Raw genomic sequence first — 15,239 nt, 5'->3', positions numbered from 1 at the left:
CAATTTTAATATTTAATTGGAATGTGAAATTTGTAACAGGAACATGAATTTTGGAATCAAATGTTGATAGAGTAGTTTGGAATTGGAATTGGTATTTAAACGATGGAACAAGAATTTGGAAGTGGAATTTCAGTTTTAACTTGGTATTGAAATTTAAGTAGAGAATTGGAATTTGAACCATGAATTTGCATTTGGAATTAGAAGTAGTGTTTGTGTTAATAAGATAGAATTGGAAGTTGGAATTGTAATGTTAGTAAGGAATTGAAATGTGACATTTGAAATAGGAACATGGAACTAGAATTTGGAATAAAAGTTCAGAATTGGAATTTGGAACTGGAATTTGGAATTGGAACTTCAAATTGGAATTTTGAATTAGAATTTTAGTATGAAATTAGAATGTGAAATTTCAAATAAGAATTTGGAATTGGAATTTAAAATTGAAATTTGGAACTTGATGATGAAAGAGGAATTTGGAAGTGAAATTTCAACTTCAATTTTGAATTGAAATTTGGATATGGAATTTGAATTTGGACCACGAATTTACAGTTGAAATTTCAAAGTAGAATTTGGAATAATGATTTGGAATTTCAATTTGGAATTGAAATTTGAGTATTTATTTGAAATTTGACCCTGAATTTACACTTGGAATTTGATAGTAGAATTTGTAAAAATAAATCAGTGTTTGAATTTGGAATTGAAATTTGAGTATGGAACTGGAATTTGCTACATGAATTTAGACGAGGAATTTGAAATTAGAAGTTGGGATAAGATTCTAGAGTTAAAATTTGGAATTAGAATTTTAGTACTTAATTGGGATGTGAAATTTGGAATAGGAACATTGAGTTTTGGAACTAAAGTTCTAAAAGGAATTTGGAATTGAAATTTAGAATTGTACTATGGAGGAGGAATTTTAAAGCAGAATTTCAATTTTAACTTGGTATTGAAATTTGAGTATAGAATTGGAATTTGAACCATGAATTTACAATTGGAATTAGAAGTAATATTTGGATTAATAAGATAGAATTGAAAGTTGGAATTGGAATTTTAGTATGTAATTGACATGTGAAATTTGCAATAGGAATTTGGAATTGGAATTTGGAATAATAATTCAGAATTGGAATTTGGAATTGTGATTTTTAACTGGAACTTGGAGTTAGAATTTGGAACTGGAATTTCAAATTAGACTATGGAAGAAGAATTTAGAAGTGGAATTTCAATTTTAATTTGCTGTTGAAATTTGAGCATGGAATTGGAATTTGGAACATTAATTGACAATTGGAACTTGAAAATAGAAACTGGATTAAAAATCAGAATTAGAATTTGTATTTGGGATTTTACTAAGGAATTGCAAAGTGGCATTTGGAATAGGAATATGGAATTAGAATTTAGAATAAGAATTCAGAATTGGATTTTGGAAGTGGAATTTGGAATAGGAAATTGGAGCTGAAATTTGGAATTGGAATTTGAAATTGGAATTTGGAAGTAGAATTTAGAACTGGAACTTGGAACTGGACTTTAGACTGGGAATGTGGAATTGGAATTTGGAACTGTAATTTTGAAGTGGAATTTAGAATTGGAATTTGAAACTGGAAATAGGAATTGGAATTTAGAATTGGAATTTTACTATGGAGTTGGAATGTGCAATTTAGAATACGAATTTGGAATTAGAATTTGGAAAAGGAATTCAGAATTTGAATTTGAATTTGAATTTAGATTTGGAATTTAAAATTAGGATATAGAGGAGGAATTTGGAAGTGAAATTTCAATTTTATTTTGGAGTTCAAATTTGAGTATGAAATAGGAATTTGGAGCATGAATTATCACTTGGGATGTGAAAGTATAGACTGGAATAATAAGTATGTGAATGTGGAAATGAACATTGAGTATAGAATTAGAACTTGGAACATGAATTTATACTAGGAGTTTGAAATTAGAGTTTGTGATAAGATTTTAGATTTGGAATCTGGAATGAGAGTTTTATTATAGAATTGGAATGAGAAATTTGGAAAAGGAACATGGATTTTTGGATTAGAGTTTGATAGAGGAAGTTTGAATTAGAATCTGGAATTTGACTTTGGAAGGGGAATTTGGAATTGGAATTTAGAAATGGAATTTCGAATGAGACTATGGAAGAAGAATTTGGAAGTGGAATTTCAATTTTAATTTGGTATTGAAATTTGAGCATGGAATTGGAATTTGAAACATTAATTGACAATTGGAACTTGAAAATAGAAATTGGATTAAAAAGTCAGAATTGGAATTTGAATATGGATTTTTAGTAAGGAATTGCAAAGTGACATATGGAATAGGCAGGTGGAATTATCATTTGGAATAAGAAGTCAGAATTGAATTTTGGAATTGGAATTTGGAATAGAAATAGGAACTGATATTTGGAATAGGAATTTGAATTGGTAATTTGGAACTGGAATATGGAACTGGAATTTGGAAGAGAAAATTCGAATTAGAATTTGGAATTATAATTTGGAATTGGAATTTGGAATTCAAATTTAGAATTGGAGTTTGGAAATAGATGATGAAAGTTGCATATGGAAATGGAATTTAAATTTAAATTTGGAATGGAAATTTGGGTATGGAATTTGAAGTTTTTACATGAATTTACACTTGAAATTTGAAAGTAGAATTTGGAATAAAAAGTTAGAATTTGAATTCAGAGTGAAATCTGAGTATAGAATTGGAATTTGAAACATGAATTTAGCCTATGATTTTATAATTAGAATTTGGGATAAAATTTTAGATTTAAATTTTGGAATTAGAATGTTAGCATTTATTTGGAATGTGAAATTTGGGATAGAAATTGGAATAGATATATAAATATACTTTGGAATTAAAGGTTGAAATAGGAGTTTGGAACTGGAATTTGAAATTAGACTACGGAGGAGGAATTTGGAAGTGGAATTTCAGTTTTAACTTGGTACTGAAATTTGAGTATAGAATTGGAATTTGAAGCATGAATTTACAACTGGAAGTAGAAGTAGAATGTGGAATAATAAGTTAGAACTGGAAGCTGAAATGGAATTTCAGTATGGAATTGAAATGTGAAATTTGCAATTGGAATTTGGAATTGGAATTTGGAATAAGAATTCAGAACTGGAATTTGGAACTGGAATTTGGAAGTAGAATTTGGAAGTGGAATTTAGAACTTGAGTGTGGAATTTGAATTTGGAAATGGAATTTAGAATTGGAATTTGGAACTGGAATTTAAAATTGGAATTTAGAATTGGAATTTAAAATCAGGGTATAGGAGAGGAATTTGGATATGGAATTTCAATTTTAATATGGAATTCAAATCTGATGAAATAGGAATTTGGAACATGAATTGTCACTTGAAATGTGAAAGTATAGATTGGAGTAGTAAATTAGTATGAGAATGTGGAATGAAATTTGAGTATGGAATTAGAACTTGGGACATGAATTTAGACTAGTAGTGTGAAATTAGATTTGGTGTTAAGATTTTAGATTTTGAACTTGGAATGAGAATTTTATTATGGAATTGTAATGAAAATTTTGGGAAAGGAACATGGATTTGGGGGTTAGAGTTTGAAATTGAAGTTTAGAATTAGAATTTGGGATTTGACTTCGGAAAGAGAATTTGGAAGTGGAATTGAGAAGTGGAATTTGGATTCGAATTTAGAACTTGAATTTGGAATTGGAATTTAGAATTAGAATTTGGAAGTTGATGTTGAAAGAGGAATTTGGAAGTGGATTTTCAATTTTAATTTGGTGCTGAAATTTGAGCATGGAATTTCAATTTGCAACATGAATTTACTCTTGAAATTTTAAAGTAGAATTTGGAATTATGAGTTAGAATTTGAATTTGGAATTCAAATTTGAATATTTTCTTGTAATTTGCAACTTGAATTTACACTTGGAATTTGAGAGTAGAATTTGCAAAAATAATTAAGCATTTGAATTTGAAATTAAAATTTTGACAAGGAATTGGAATTTGCAACATGAGTTTAGACTAGGAATTTGAAATTAAAATTTGGGATAAGATTTCAGAATTAAAATTTGGAATTGGAATCTTAGCATTTAATTGGAATGTGAAATTTGGAGTAGGAACATGGATTTTGGAATGAAAGGTTGAAATAGGAGTTTGGAATTGGAATTTGGAATTGAACTATGGAAGAGGAATTGGAAGTGGAATTTCAGTTTTAACTTGGTATTGAAATTTGAGTGTAGAATTGGAATTTGAAACATGAATTTACAATTGAAATTTTAAAGTAGAATTTGGATTAGTAAGATAGAATTAGAATTTGGAATTTGAATTTGGAACAGGAATTTAAAATTGAAATTTGGAATTGGAATTTGGAACTGGCATTTGAAATTGGAATTTAGAATTGGAGTTTGGAAGTAGATGATGGAAGAGGCATTTGGAAGTGGAATTTTAATTTTAATTTGGATTTGAAATTTAGGTATGGATTATGAAGTTGGAACATGAATTTACACTTCTAATTTGAAATTAGAATTTGGATTAACAAATTAGAATTTGAATTTGGAATTGAAATTTCAGTATGGATTTGGCATTTTGAGCTTGAATTTACACTTGGAATTTGAGAGTAGAATTTGCAATAATATTTTGAAATTTGAATTTGGAGTTAAATTTGAGTATAGAATTGGAATTTGCAACATGAATTTAGACTAGGAATTTGAAATTAGAACTTGGCATAAAATTTTAGATTTAAATGTTGGAATTAGAATTTTAGTATTTAATTGGAATGTCAAATTTGCAAGAACAGGGCTTTTGGAATTAAAGTTTGAAATCGGAGTTTGGAATTGGAATTTGGAACATGAATTTTCAGCTGGAAGGTGAAAGGAGAATTTGAATTAAAAGGTTAGAATTAGAATTTGGACTTGTGATTTTAGTAAGGAATTGCAAATTGGAAGGAGTATGGTAAGAGAATTTCGAATAAGAATTCAGAATTGGATTGTGGAACTGGAATTTGGTATAGGAAATTGGAGCTGAAATTTGGCATTGGAATTTGATTTTGGAATTTGGAACTGTGTAGAAGGCACAGAGGAGTTCGGGTCCTGTGATCAAGGCCATATCTGTGGCAAAGCCTGTTCCCGTAGGACTTGTGCTCATTCAAACCCTGGCAGAAGTTCTCCATGACCCTGGAACCTGATGTTCCCGCAGATACTGATGTTCTTTGCAGAAAAGTTGCAGTTGGGTCTGGGAACTCAGAAACTAACTTCAGGAACAAGATAAGCTTCGTTACTTGCTTCGGGTGCAAGGAAGTGGGTAAGTGATGAGATGGTGAAGTAATGGGATGAGCTCATCCTGCACATGATTGTGGTTACAGCCCTTAAATACCCTGATTCTCAGTTGAATAAACGGAGTTGCCTTACATCCTGCCTCCCTCCACATTCATTGCTTCTGAGAACAGAAGGTCTTGCTGGTCAAGACCCTCTGCCCAAGGAGTTCCTAGGTGAAAGGACTCCAACATAACTGGAAGTTGGAATTGGAATTTAAAATTAGAGTATATAAGAGGAATTTGGAAGAGGAGTTTTCATTTTAAATTAGAATTCAAATTGGAGTATGAAACTGGAATGTGGCACATGAATTTTCACTTGGGGTTTGAAAGTACAGTTTGGAATAAAAAGTTACTATGTGAATTTCGAATTGAAATGTGAGTATGGTAATGGAATTTGGAACATGAATTTACACTAGGAATTTGAAATTAGAGTTTGGCATAAGATTTCAGAATTGGAATTTGAGATTAGACTATGGAAGATGAATTTGAAGTGGAATGTAGAATTGGAATTTGGAACTTGAATTTGAAATTGTAATTTATAATTGCAATTTCGAATTAGAATTTTCATTTGGAATTGGAATGTGAAATTTCGAATAGGAATTTGGAATTAGAATTTGGAATAGGAATTCACAATTGGAATCTGGAACGGGAATTTTGAATTGGAATATAAAATTGGAATTTTGAATTGGAATTTGGAACTGGAATTTGGAAGTGGAATTAAGAATTGGAATTTGGAAGCAGATGATGAAAGAGAAACTTGGAAGTAGAATTTCTATTTTAATTTGGAATTGAAATTTGGGCATGGAATTTGAATTTGGAACATGAATTTGTACTTGAAATTTGAAAGTAAAATTTAGAATAATAGGTTAGAATTTGAATTTGGAATTGAATTTTGAGTATGGATTTGGTATTTGGAACTTGAATTTGCATTTGTAATGTGAGAGTAGAATTTCCAATAAAAAGTTAGAATTTGAATTTGAAATGAAATTTGAGTATGGAATTGGAATTTGCAACATGAATTTAGACTAAGAATTTGAAAATAGAATTTGGTATAAAATTTTACATTTAAAATTTGGAATTGGAATTTTCGTATTTAATTGGAATGTGAAATTTGAAAGAAGAACATGACTTTTGGAATTAGAGTTTGAAATTGGAGTTTGAAATTAGAATTTGTAATTAGACTTTGGAAGAGGAATTTGGAAGTGGAAATTCAGTTTTAATTTGGTATTGAAATTTGAGTATAGAATTGGAATATGAAACATGAATTTACAATCTGCATTTGAAAGAAGAATTTGGATTAATAAGATAGAACTGCTATTTTGAATTGGAATATTAGTATGGAATTGAAATATGAAATTTGGAATAAGAATTTGTATTGATAATTTGGAATAAGAATTCAGGATTGGAATTTTGAATTGGAATTTAGAATTGGAATGTGTAACTGTAATTTAGAATTGGAATTTGGTGTGGGAATTTGGAATTAGAAATTCAAATTAGAATTTTAACATGAAATTGGAATGTGAAATTTCTAGTAGGATGTTGGAATTAAAATTTGGAATAAAAATTCAGAATTGGAATTTGAAATTGGTATTTGAAACTGGAATTTGGAATTGAAATTTAAAATTGGAACTTTGAAGTGGAATTTAGAATTGGAATTTGGAATTCGAGTTTGGAACTGGAATTTGGAATTGGAATTTAGAATTGGAGTTTGGAAGTAGATGATGGTAGAGCCATTTATAAGCTGAATTTCAATTTTAATTTGGAATTGAAATTTGAGTATGGATTTGGCATTTGGAACTTGAATTTACACTTGGAATTTGAGAGTAGAATTTGCAATAATAAGTTAGAATTTGAATTTTTAAAGAAATTTGAGTATAGAATTGGAATTTGCAACATGAATTTAGAGTAGGAATTTGAAATTAAGATTTAGGATAAAATTTTAGATTTAAATGTTGGAATTAGTTTTTAGTATTTAATTGGAATGTGAAATTTGGAAGAGGAATATGGATGTTGCAATTAGAATTTTATATTGGAGTTTGGAATTAGAATTTAGAACATGAATTTACAATTGGAATTTGAAAGTGGAATTTGAATTAAAAGGTTAGAATTGTGATTTGCTTTTGGGATCTTAGTAAGGAGTTCCAATGTGAAATTTGGAATAGGAATATGGAAATAGAATTAGGAATAAGAATTCAGAATTGGATTGTGGAACTGGAATTTGGAATAGGAATCAGAAGTGAAATTTGGAATTTAATTTTGGAATTTGGAACTGGAATTTGGAATTGGAATTTAAAATTATAGTACAGAAAAGGAATTTGGAAGAGGAATTTGAATTTGAATTTAAATTCCAATTTGAGTATGAAATTAGAATTTGGAACATCAAATCTCTCTTGGGATTTGAAACCATAGATTGAAATAATAAGTTAGTATGTGAAGGTGGAATTGAAATTTGAGTATGGAATTGGAAGTTGGAACAGCAATTCAGAATATGAGTTTGAAAAGTTTGTGATAAGATTTTAGAATTGGAATTTGGAATGAGAATTTTATTATGGAATTGGAATGAGAAATTTGGAAAAAGAACATGGATTTTGGGATTAGATTTTGAAATAGTAGTTTACAATTGGAATTTAGAATTAGACTATGAAAGGGAAATTTGGATGTGGAATTTAGAAGTGGGATTTGGAATTCGAATTTGGAACTTGAATTTCAAATTAGAATTTTAGCATGGAATTGGAATGTGAAATTTCTAATTGGAATTTAGAATTGGAATTTGGAATAGTAATTCAGAATTGGAATATGGAATTGGAATTTGGAATAGTAATTCAGAATTAGAATTAGGAATTGGAATTTGGAACAGAAATTTAAAATTGGAATTTGGAAGTGGAATTTAGACTTGTGAAGGAATATTTCATATCCCTTGAATAAAGTAAGTTCACTCTGTGCTTTTGGTGACCTCTCAAGGAACATAACATGCGCGAGTTGGCCATGCCTTAATGTTTTGGGAACTAGCCACTCCAGGAACACATAGATAATACTTGGAGGATCTGGCTAGTCCTCCCAGTATATAATTAATTAACTTATATCTTGTGGCCCCCGTATGATATCTCCTTGATGGACAAAACCTGCATTCCCATGGCCATGTGCCTGACCAGCTTGGAACAGTGTGTGGAGCTGTTGGCAAAAAGCCTTCTTTGTCTAGGTCCCTATAAACTCCCCTCTCTTAGTGCAAGTCCTCGTAATCTCACCCATGGAGAGGACGCTCTGCCTGGGACTCTTGTGCTCCCAATTCGGACCCTGAACGCTGTATCCCGGGATTCCCCAGCTGATGTCATTCAGGTATTGGTGCTCCTCGAATTGGTGATGTTTTCTTTTTCTTCTTCTTTTTCTGCTATACTGATTATTATTATACTTATTACTCTGTGCTTATTGTGTATTATCTGTTGTATTGGATGTAATTATAGACAGTCTATAATTAAACTACCTTCATTTTTAAAGCAATGTGGGAGTGCTATTTACAGGAACGAATCCAAACCCCTAAAAATCACAAAACAACTTGGAATTTGGAATTAGACATTGGAACTGGAATTCGGAATTGGAATTTGGACGTAGATGATGAAAGAGGAATTTGGAAGTGGAATTTCAATCAAAATTTGGAATTAGAACTTTAGTATTTAATTGAAATGTGAAATTCGGAATAGAAACATGAGTTTTGGAGTTAGAGTTTGAAAAAGGAGTTTGAAATTGGAATTTGGAAGTACACTATGGAGGAGGAATTTGGAAGTGGAATTTCAGTTTTAATTTGGTCTTGAATTTTGAGCATGGAATTGGAATTTGAAACATGAGTTTACCGTAGGAATTTAAAAGTAGAATTTGGATTAGTAACATAGAATTGGAATTTGGGATTGGAATTTTAGTATGGAATTGAAATGTGAAATTTGGAATAGGAATTTGGAATTTATAAGAAGTGTTCAGAATTGGAATTTGGAACTGGGATTTAGAATTGGAATGTGGAGTTGGAATTTGGAACTGGAATTTGGAAGTAGAATTTAGAATTGGAATTTTGAATTGGAATTTGAAATTGGAATTTTGAATTAGAATTTTAGTATGGAATTGGAAACTTGGAAATCAATAATCATAATCATATATATCATATACCTTCAAGTGCATCTGTGTAAGACTATTCTTTGCTTATTTGTCCTTTGTTTCTCTGAGTGTCAATGATCTCTTCCTTCACAAGACCAAGTCTTTCCATATTTTTCCACCTTCACCAACTAGTCGTTTCCTATGCCACAGCAATATTTCCATCTTATTCTGTACAGTTGCTTTAAACAGCCCAAAACACCATTGAGAGATATGGGTGACAGTATAATTTCCCTATTTTCTCTTTTGTTTAAATCTATTCTAAAGTTAACTTTGTCCCAGATCATGATTACCAATATTGCTCTTATTCCCTTTACAAATTCTTCTCTTGAATTTTGTTTTATGTTTGTGTGTATCTCTTATTTCCTATCTCTTCTGACTCCTGTACTTGAATCCACTTCCTTGCCCTCTCATTACTTAACAATCCCCCTTGCAAGCATCTGTTCCTTCACCTTCCATTCCTATTAATCTTAAATCTTTCTAACATACCTTTAACCTAATCCCTTACATTCTTCTTTAGACATCCCTTACTTATCCTCTCCACCTTCTTATTCCCTTAGCTTTATATTTCCTTCTGAATTTAGATAACTTTTATACTCCTCTAAAAATACATGACTTGCTCCCTCTTTAACTCAATCCTGATGAAAGCTGATTTGCAGAACTGCCTCCTGCCCCTTCTGTTCCTGTCAGTTCTTCCTCTCACACCTCATTTGTACAAGAGAATTATTTGGGGGCAGAGCCAAGATGGCGCAGTAGAAAGACACACATACGCTAGCTCTGAACCCACAGCCCATAAAATATCTGTAAAAAAGAACTCCCAACAAATTCTGAAGCAGCAGAAGCCACAGAACAACAGAGCAGACGAGATTTCTGTTTCAGAGAGCCCTGAAAAACCAACGAAAGGTCTGTCACGCTGCAGAACCAGAGCCAAGCCCAGCCCTGCCTTGGCCGTACTGCACTAAGAGGAGCAGATCCAAGCAAGCTTCAGGGACGGAATTTCCAGCAGCAGCGTGGGTCCCTCCACCCACGGACCCCAAAGGTTGGTGAGAGGGACTTCTTGGCTTGCTGAGAGGGGAGTGGGGTGCCCCCATAACTCAGGCCCCCTCGGGAGGCAGCAGCAGAGGCAGGAGCAGACTGAGGCTCCCCAAGCAGGCAGGAGCCCAGATCCATTGTTGAAGTTCTCTACATAAACCCCCTGAGGGAACTGAGCCCCGTGAGGTGGCCCTGCCCCCACCTGAGCACCTGAACTTAATCTCATACTGAATAGCAGCCCCGCCTCCACCAAAGCCCTGAGGCTGGGAAGCAGCATTTGAATCTCAGACCCCAAGCGCTGGCTGGGCAGATCTGGAGGCAAAGTGGGTGTGACGAGAATGTTCAGAAGTCAAGAGAATTATTCCTTTTAGCTGTTCCTAAACAGCTTCACCTTTTAAAATTATGTTATGCTCAGGTGTATCACAATCTTTCTATGGGCTACCCAATTGCTAACAGCAATCTTAAAAACACATTTTATATTACATATACACATACACACACACACACACACACACATATATATATATATACATACATACTTACATATATACGTACACATGTACATATATAGTATAACAATGCCCAACAGCAACAGATAGAAATAGAAATTTCTCTTAAAGTTACTGTGCATATTATAAAATATTTGGATAGATTCCAGACAAAAGAAACCCAGAAACTATATTAATACTATTACAAAACACTTTTCACAAAAATAAAGTCAGATCTAAATAACTGGAAAAACACAAGATTCCTTTGGGTAGGACAACCTAATATAATAAACATGATAATTCTGCCTAAATCAATTTATTTATTCAATATCATACCAATAAAACTAACAAGAAATACTTTACAGAGCTAAAAACAACAATAACAAAATTCATCTGAAAGAAAAAAAAATGTCCAGAGTATCAAAAAAATTAATAAAAGAAATGCTAGGGAAGGTGACCTAGCCATCCAAGATCTTAAATTGTATTGCAAAGCAGCATTCATCCAAACCACTTGGTATTGGCTAAGAAATAGAATGGTGGATCAGTAGAATGCATTAGGAACACAAGACTGTAGTCAATGATTGTGGTAATCTACATTTTGATAAACCCAAAGACCTCAACTTTTGTGAAAAGAATTCATGATTTGACAAAAACTGCTGGGAATATTTATAGCAGATATTTTTGTGGAAGCCAGGAACTGGAAATTGAGGACATGAGCATCAATTGGGGAATGGCTGGACAAACTGTGCTATAGGAATGTAATGGAATACTATTGTCTGCTATAGGAATGATGAGCAAGAACATCAGAGAAAAAAAACAATCTGGAAATATTTATAGGAACTGATGCTGAGTGAAGTGAGTAGAAGCAGGAGAAAAATTTACATGGTAAATAGGTGCGATGACTGATTTTGATAGACAAAGCTCTTCTCAGCAATCCAAGGACTTAAAACAACTCCAAAAGAGTCATGATACAAAATCTTATCCACACCCAGAGAGAGAAATATGGAGTATGAACAGAAATCGCAGCATATTATTTGCTCTCCTTTTTTATTTCTCATGGTTGGCCAAATTCCTTCTAATTCTTCTATACAATATGACTAATGTAAAAATATGTGGGGGGAGTTGCAAAGATTATGGAGTAGAAAGACTCACGTATGCTAGTTCTTACCACACAGCCCATAAAATACCTGTAAAGAAGAACTTTCAACATATTCTAGAGCAGCAGAAGCGACAAAACAATGGAGTGCAGGAGATTTCTATCCCAGAGAGACCTGAAAGACCAACGGGAAAGGTCACCCACCAGACACGGAGCAGAGCTCAGTCATGCCTTGGCCACTCCACACCAAAAGGAGCAGATCTGAACAGGCTTCAGGGACAGAATCTCCAACGGCAAAGCAGATTCCTCAACCCATAAGTGGCAATGGTCAGTGACAGGGTCTTTTCGGCTGGCCGAGAGAGGAGTGAGGTGTTCCCAAAACTCAGGCCACCTCAGGAGACAGCAGTAGAGGCAGCAGGGGACGTGGTTCCCAAAGCAGGCAGTAGCCCGCATCCATTGTTGAAGGTCTCATGTAAAGCCCATGAGGGAACTGAACCCTGGGGATGGCCCTGCCCCCAAGTGAGTTGCTGATCTTAATCTCACACTGAATAGCAACCCTGCCCCCGCCTAAAACCCCTGAGGCTTTGGAGCAGCTCATCTGAATCTCAGCCCCCAGTGTTGCCTTGGAAGAACTGGAGGCAAGGTGGTTGTGGAGAGGAAACTCAGAAGTCAATTAACTGGCTGGGAAAATGTCCCAAAAGGGGAAAAAATAAGACCATAGGAGGTTACTTTCTGGGGGAGCAGATGTTTCCTCCCATCCTTTCGGAAGAGGAAGAACAAGGCATGGTGTCAAAGGAAGTCAAGGCCTCTGCCTCCAGGGCCTCCAAAGGGAACTTAAAGTGGGCTCAGGCAATAGAAGACCTTAAAAAACAAGTTACCTGATTACTAAAAGAGAACAAAAAAAATGCTGAGGAAAATAACAGCTTTATAAAGAGGCTAACTCAATTGGAAAAAGAGGTTCAAAAAGCCAATGAAGACAAGGAGGTTCTAAAAAGCAGAATTATCCAAATGGAGAAGAAGGTTCAAAAGCTCACTGAACAAAGTAATTCTTTGAAAAAGAGAATTGAGTTCAGGGAAATGAATGGCTTTGAGTTAAACCAAGCAGTAAACAAAACCAAAAATTTGAAAAAAATAGAAGATAACGTGAAACATCTCACTGGAAAAACAACTGACCTGGAAAATAGATCCAGGAGTAATAATTTAACAATTATGGGAATACCTGAAAGCCATGATCAAAAAAAGAGAGCCTAGACATTATCTTCCAGGAAATTATCAAGGTAAACTTTCCTCATGTTCTAGAACCAGAAGGCAAATTAAATATTGAAAGAATTCACCCATCACCTCCTGAAAGAGAGACAAACAGAGAAACTCCTAGGAATGCTGTGGCCAAATTTCAGAGTTCCCGGATGAAGGAGAAAATACTGTCAGCAGCTAGAAAGAAGAAATTTCAGTATTATGGAAATACCATCAGGATAACACAGGATCTGGCAGTTTCAACACTAAGGGATCGAAGGGCTTGGAATGGGATATTTCAGAGGTCAAAGGAATGGAGATTAAAACCAAGAATCACCTACCCAACAAATCTGAGTATAATATTTCTTTTTTAAAAATTTAATTTATTTAACTTTTAACATTCATTTTCACAAAATTTTGGGTTCCAAATTTTCTCCCCTTTTGTACCCTCCCTCCACCTCAAAACACCGAGCGTTCTAATTGCCCCTGTCTGCTAATCTGCCCTCCCTCCCTCCCCACCCCTTCCCTTTGGAAGGCAAGCAATTCAATATAGGCCAAATCTGGGTAATTTTGCAAATGACTGCCATAATAGTAAGAACTAATTATATTTCCCTCCATCCTATCCTGTCCCCCATTACTTCTGTTCTCTCTTTTGATCCTGACCCTCCCCATGAGAGTTGACCTCAAATTGCTCCCTCCTCCCCTTTGATCCTGACCCTCCCCATGAGAGTTGACCTAAAATTGCTCCCTCCTCCCCATGCCCTCCCTTCCATCATCCCCCCCACCCTGCTTAGCCCCTTATCCCCCACTTTCCTGTATTGTAAGATAGGTTTTCATACCAAAATGAGTGTGCATTTTATTCCTTCCTTTAGTGGAATGTGATGAGAGTAAACTTCATATTTTTCTCTCACCTCCCCTCTTTATCCCTCCACTAATAAGTCTTTTGCTTGCCTCTTTTATGAGAGATAATTTGCCCCATTCAATTTCTCCCTTTCTCCTCCCAATATATTTCTCTCTCACTGCTTGATTTCATTTGTTTAAGATATGATCCCATGCTCTTCAATTCACTCTGTGCACTCTGTCTCTATGTGTGTGTGCGTGTGCATGTCTGTGTGTGTAATCCCACCCAGTACCCAGATACTGAATAGTCTCAAGAGTTACAAATATTGTCTTTCCATGTAGGAATGTAAACAGTTCAACTTTAGTAAAGTCCCTTATGACTTCTCTTTGCTATTTACTTTTTCATGCTTCTCTTCATTCTTGTGTTTGAAAGTCAAATTTTCTTTTCAGCTCTAGTCTTTTCATCAAGAATGCTTGAAAGTCCTCTATTTCATTGAAAGACCAATTTTTCCCCTGAAGTATTATACTCAGTTTTGCTGGGTAGGTGATTCTTGGTTTTGGTCATAGTTCCTTTGACTTCTGGAATATTCTATTCCACGCCCTTCAATCCCTTAATGTGGAAGCTGCTAGATCTTGTGTTATCCTGATTGTATTTCCACAACACTTGAATTGTTTCTTTCTAGCTGCTTGCAATATTTTCTCCTTGACCTGGGAACTCTGGAATTTGGCCACAATGTTCCTAGGAGTTTCTCTTTTTGGATCTCTTTCAGGTGGTGATCTGTGGATTCCCTGAAGACTTATTTTGCCCTCTGGTTCTAGAATCTCAGGGCAGTTTTGCTTTATAATTTCATGAAAGATGATGTCTAGGCTCTTTTTTTCATCATGGCTTTCAGGTAGGCCCATAATTTTTAAATTGTCTCTCCTGGATCTATTTTCCATGTCAGTTGTTTTTCCAACGAGATATTTCACATTATCTTCCATTTTTTCATTCTTTTGGTTTTGTTTTGTGATTTCTTGGTTTCTCATAAAGTCATTAGCCTCCACCTGTTCCATTCTAATTTTGAAAGTACTATTTTCTTCAGTGAGCTTTTGAATCTCCTTTTCCATGTGGCTAATTCTGCTTTGGAAAGCATTCTT

At 33.9% G+C, this 15,239-nt stretch overlaps 1 pseudogene; it reads left to right on the top strand.

The window, feature by feature from the left end:
• LOC140516741 (olfactory receptor 4C6-like) overlaps positions 1-15,239 on the top strand; it is a 30,735-nt pseudogene that overhangs the window by 4,242 nt on the left and 11,254 nt on the right.

Source organism: Notamacropus eugenii, chromosome Y (genome assembly GCF_028372415.1).
Source record: "Notamacropus eugenii isolate mMacEug1 chromosome Y, mMacEug1.pri_v2, whole genome shotgun sequence".
NCBI classification, from domain to species: Eukaryota; Metazoa; Chordata; class Mammalia; order Diprotodontia; family Macropodidae; genus Notamacropus; species Notamacropus eugenii.
Note: the sequence above shows the minus strand (reverse complement) of the source record. Positions and strands in the feature narration are given on the sequence as shown.